The following is a 6,312-nucleotide window of genomic DNA, read 5'->3' as shown; positions in this document are numbered from 1 at the left end:
CTTGTATTGTTAGGGGGCGCGTCGCGTGTATTAATAATAGCGATGCTATTGTTCTTTTCGGCCTTCAACGGCATTAATTTGACACCCATACACACACACACACACTTAAACAAACACACGCGTAGAAAAAGACATGATGAATTTGGTCCCCCCACTATCTAAAATCTGATTTGTCGGTGGACTGTCACATGGGCTGTTTTTTAAGGTTTTTACAGGCATGTATTGACCTCGCTGCTCTTCACTGCGTGCGTACAATTGAAGTCTTAGTAAAATTAACCACAGCCCTTGTAAAAAAATATCACTTTAATTGGAAGGATTAGATGTATATATATATATATATATATATTGATGTCTTTTTAACATGTGATGCAGCTTAATTTGGCCTCGTGTTATTTGCTAGCTAGACGGGACCTACTTTAATAAGTAGCTAGGTTAATACTTAATATGAGTTGGTGATAGCGAGCTACCACCCAAAACCTGCCTTAATTTCCACAGGTTTAATTTGGACCCAACCCTCCAAGGCCCAAGGGAAAGGGATGCCACGTAATTTACGTACCGACTTAGCTTCTTTTGGATCATAATTAAGTTAAGTATAGGGGTATTGGATAACTACACGGGATTTTTTACTCACTTTTCCTATTTACTCTTTACCCGCCGTCAATTACAGTCACACATTTCTATTAATCTTTTTTTTTTTTTTGCTGATGTCACTTTTGTTTTCAAAGAGAAACAATTTTATATATATTATCAACCCCCCCTTCCCCCCTCCCTCTCCCCTAAACTAGTTGAAATCTTGATGCACAATGTGAATGGATGGAAATTAAACACACAGTTGATATTAACAGGAATCCATCTTGATGCTCATAATTCTATAATCACTTTGTTTGGTTTAGATATTTAAAAATTTGGTGTTTTACTTTAATTAATTGTCCAGAATCCAGATTAATTGAAAATTGGTAAATTACATGGAATTTACTGAATTCGTTCAGGTAGAAACAAGTATGTGCCAAAAAAAAAACAGGCAAAAGGGACCAAATGTAAAAGATGTAAGGATAATTAATATATGTACATGTGCAGTGCAGCTTTGTTTTTCTCAATTATGAATTCCAATGCACAAAAGATATAAAACCGTGGCATACAAATGTACGCGCGTTTATGACATAACAGTGGAGATCAAATCAGCCCCCTCCCCCACAAGGTTGTTTTCCATAATATCCCACAGCACATCCCCGCCAGCAAAGAAGTTTAAAAGAGAAAGGGATAATTTTGGGGAGACTGTGCTGTCCTGTCCTGTAATGGTGTATGTAGGAACTAGCACGTGCTCTGAAAAAAAAAAAAAAAATCTGAGGGTGGGTGATGATGATGGGTCATGGATGGTATGATGAGGACCATACTTTGGTGGCAACTGGCAAATGGCAATGGGGATGGTGGCTGTGTTTTGAATGGATGATGGATGACGTGCGTGAAGTGATCATGAAGTGATGATATGATGATACAAGATAAGGTGGTGAATACTGAGTGAATTGATCAACGCAATATTGGGGTTTAGTGGACCAGGAGTAGGAGTGGGCGATGGTCTCTGGACTCTGGAGTAAACAATAACAATAAAAGGAAGGGTATGAAACATGACAGCTACCAAATCAGAATGGAACATGCCATGTTGGCGGTGATCATGTAGAGAGCTATCTCTATTAGTATTATTAGACCATACCAGTTACCAGACGTCGTCACAAGCGTCAAGCGGCCGCGCGCAATCCGCAATCTGTCTGCATGCAGTCAATCACACTATGCTGAGCCGTTGAGTGAGCCTTGTGGATATGTTGGATAAGCCCCAACCCACCCTGGCCCAGTGGCCTTCAGGCCTTCCTTCCATTCAACAAATATCATCACTATTTCTAATGTAATAACTAAATTATTTACTTTTGGATGATATTGTTTGACAACTAGGCTTCGTTTGGTTTAATTTTGTTTTGGCTTTTACTTTGTTCTACGTCAGATCTTAATCGACTTCTTTTCTATTGCAATCAAACAGAATAACCCATTCTAATACAAATCATTTGATTGGACAGAAATGGATCAATTTCCATTTATAGTGGGATGAAATTCCCCTATTTGAAGGAGTGACCATCCCTCCTGGTACAGATTTTGATTCTAATTCTAATCTGAAACCAATAATTAAACTAATAGATTATTCCAAGGAATTTCGATTCCCATTCCAACTGAAAAGTGCAAACCAAATACGCCCTCAATTCTTAAGTGGTGCGGTTGAACTTATGGGTGAAGGCATGCAAATTAAGATTACGTGAGTAAGACCTCAATTAATAGGATTTGGACTTTATCTAATTAATTAATACATCAAACAGAGACTTATCAAACATCATTGCTTAATGAGAAAGTATTATATATCGCATATCACTACCGAACAAACACCATCAAATCAAATAATATGTAATGTAATTAAGAATGGACGTGGTGGTACGCACAGTACAACACAATGACGAATTGACGAACATTACGATATCGTTATCAAACGACCTCGATCAGGCTCTGATAAAGAGACACACGCTTGTCGTTGAAGTCACTTTTTACAAGTGATGCAGATGAAGGCACGTGTGTAATAATAATATTATGTGAAACTCATGCATGAATGAGGATGATATCATCATGTATTCAATTTTCGTGTTAATATGAAATTAATGCATTATTAGGAATGTAATGTTCGATTATGATGCCGAAAAATTTATAACTAATTTATAGGCAACCGATACCATAAAGTTGTACCAATAACCTAACAGGTGGGTTTTGATTGGTCAAAGGCCTTTTTTTTTCCGTGTCATATCTTTTTGACATCATCCCTAAATTTTTCTTTTATCTTATGAAATAAAAATCAAGCCCAATTAGCGTTATTTACCACTTAGACACTTAATTGCCTCACGAGTAAGAAAAGAAGAAAGGAAACTACCAAATGATTATATCTAAAAGAAGGTGATCATAACCAATTAGCCCGTGTCATAAAAAGTGGTACCCAATCAGTTGGTATTTTCTTTGATGGGGATTCTGCTGATTGCTTAAACATTTTCACGTTCCCCTACCCCACAACATGCATATATTCGTTGTTTTTTTTTTTTTTTCTTTACATCTTGAATCACATAATACAAAAATTTTGGAATTAATTTGAATGAGAAAAAACTATTTTCTTTCTTTCAATTCTATAAAATAGGAAACAGTCGACTATAATCCATGGTGAATGATTGGACCACCTGTTATTATTTCTGAAAATTGTGATACTTTTGGATGAAGTGGCTTTAACATCCACCGTCGATGGTCGCTTCATGCTTTTTTTTTTTATAGTAGAAGCAAAAGTCAGCTCTAATCAATCCAATCCTGGTGACGTGAGGCAATGACAAGTATATGATAATAAATACGGCTGCAAATGAATATTGGATGTTATTTAATCCAAATCAAGTAATTTATATGATCGATTACAACTAGTTTTTTTTTTTTAAATAAAACATCATATTTCATTCATCTATGAAATCTGTATAAATATAGAGTATTAGTTACAGTACCAAGTAAGAAAGTATATAAGCATTATAATGAAAATATATAAAAAATGATAACAGTATCAAGCAAAAATAGTCTCTAAAAAGAACAAAATATTCACAATAAATAAAGGAGAAAATGAAAAAATTTCTGTAATATACAAAAAGTGAGATAGAACCACCAATAGATAAATGAGAGCATTTTCAACCACGGAAAGAAAGGGATAAATATAGTAGTGATTCGTCATTAACTTTAACTACCGGAACTTTATTGAACTGGAACTAAAGAAATTTAAAAATTTAGAATCATAACCGTCGTCGAAATTAGAACTAACTTAAAGTTTAACCACCAACAGAAGAGATAAATCAGCGCATCTCCTTATGTACTAAATATTTACAAAAAAGAAGAAAAGAAAATATAAAAAAAAAAGGAAAAAACGAGAAGAAACAAAAAAGAATAGATGATTGGATCGAATTAATCAAGAAGAGAGTGGAAAAATGAAACGGAAAGAAGGAAAGAACGCAAGGACCGTAAGGACAGAAGCTCTCTCAAAAAAAGAGAGAACGTCGGGAAAAACCCGGAGTATGAGGCGCCTTATCCTTACTAATAAGTAGCGCCGCCTTATCCTTATCTGTGCGCACCACTTTGTAACTTTTCTGTCCTGATTTAATATTGGTAGACGAATGGGGCGGCGCCGGCGGCACACGTACAAATGCCTTGTCAAACATACACCACCAGACATCAATAATTAATCTGGCTAAAATCCTCTCGTTCTTCAAAATGGATCATTTAAATCTTCAAATTAATGGAGCTATAATTTATTTCAATCATGCCATGCTACTACATATGAGGGATAAGGGATAAAGAAGAAGAAGAAGAAGGAACAAATAAATTTAGATTTACAACATTAAGGATGAATGCGGGATATGATGAGCCTAAATGATACATGGGATGGGATATATATATATATATATATATATATATATATAAGTATCTGTGTCGTGGTCGTGGTCGTGGTGAATGGTGATTGATTTGGTCATTCTTTCACTACCCATTATGCATGTATCATCATCAATTAGCTAGGAATCGGAAATTCATAAATCAACATGCGTAGAAGTCGACGAGCTCGTCCAACGAATCCGGTTGTGGGTCAGCGTTTTCCAGCATCCAGAGCAAGTGCTGAAACAGTACGACCTCGCATTCCACCGTCATCCCGTCCGACGACCTGCCCGCCAGCACTTGCACCAATGGGTGATCGATGACTTGGGAGCTGACTAAGTACCTCCGCCGTGATTTCCCCACATATACTGCTTGTAGCCCTTCCTCATCCTCATGCTCATCCCCAACAATATTGTTTCTATCATTATTATTACTCGACAGCACCGAATTGTAACTATCGTCTTCCACGACGGGATTGGCGGCTACTACAGAGGACGACCTGCTGATGCTATTACTGCTATTGCTGCGACTACTCATCCTGCTCATCGACGGCCATCTCTTTAACATTGATTTCAGCTTCGTTAGTTTACTGCCTTTCGTAGCCATTTCTTCCAGTTCCAGGTGGTTTAATTTGAGGTTCTTTCAGGCTTAAAAGGCCAAGATGACTGACAAGTCTGATTAAAAGGATCAAATGCAATATTGGTAATATTGAAAAAGAGCAAGTGTGAAAATAAGATTCTGGTTGCAATTGCTCTCAGTCAGAAAGAGGAGAAAGGGGAATAATGGAGGAAGAGAAGATGGTATGTCTAGCTAGTAGTCTAATAGCTGCTAAATTAAAGTAGCTGCCTTAGCTAGTGCTGCGTTGGGCTTGGGCTGAGAAACAGGAGCTAATTAGCTTGGTATATATATAATAATAAAAATAAATAAATAAATGGGGGTATCTGGTCTCTGGTTTCTGGCATCTGGGGATGGAGAAGGGGGCCGGGCGGAATTATTTAACAGGCCAAAAGGGAAAGGGAAAGGGAAAGGGAAATAGATGGAGCAGACGTGGGGGGCCCATTGTAAGATGATAACAACTTGGAATCAGTGGCATACTAAACCAGCAGGCAGGCAGACAGAGCAGCAGCACTGTGCTTGGACTTTTGACTCTTGGAATGGATCTTGCATATACAACAACTCTAGATACTTCAAATTAAAGATGGTCCTGTTCTGCTCGCTCCTTCTTTTTTATTTATATTAACGTAACGCAGTTATTACCCCCCTGCGTCATTCTAGCTATTAATTAATTTGGTTCTCCTTTGCTTTCTAGTCTTAATATATAATCTGATCAGAACACTCAATAAGCAATAATGCAAATAGACAAGCCACTTGAGTCAAGCCTGGTGGGCTTTTATTTCCGCAGTATGGACAGACGTATCTAATTATAATCTGTAGATTTATATATAGTCGTCGTTTGGAGATTGGAGATTGGAGGAGTGTTGTGTAATAACAAATGTTGCTAAGATTGTTTTATTACATTTCTGAACTTGTCAAGTCTTACGTGGTTGGTTGTTGGTCGCTAGCTGGTTAACCGCCCGCAGCGGTAGATTCCTCGTTCCTCCCCTGTAAATGGAATTATTTTATATATGGGATAAGGAGGATAAAAGCTCACCCCGGCCGGCCACTGTGTCATTTCATCTGCAAGTGAAAATTGTTAATGGCGAAAGCGACAGACATGTGCAAGATAGCAAGCTGCCAAAAGTATATATTGGATCGGAAGCTATTATATTATCCGCACACTGATCATGAGCATTGCTCAATACCCCCGCCCCGATGTCCCATTTCACTATT

General features: G+C 37.5%; 1 pseudogene; it reads right to left on the bottom strand.

Annotated features, from left to right (window-relative positions):
- Nucleotides 1-4,331: 4,331 nt before the first annotated feature.
- On the bottom strand, nucleotides 4,332-5,760 carry LOC104600475 (auxin-responsive protein SAUR76 pseudogene; annotated as a pseudogene).
- Nucleotides 5,761-6,312: the final 552 nt, after the last annotated feature.

Source organism: Nelumbo nucifera, chromosome 8, assembly GCF_055504915.1.
Source record: "Nelumbo nucifera cultivar China Antique chromosome 8, China Antique-T2T, whole genome shotgun sequence".
NCBI lineage: Eukaryota > Viridiplantae > Streptophyta > Magnoliopsida > Proteales > Nelumbonaceae > Nelumbo > Nelumbo nucifera.
Note: the sequence above shows the minus strand (reverse complement) of the source record. Positions and strands in the feature narration are given on the sequence as shown.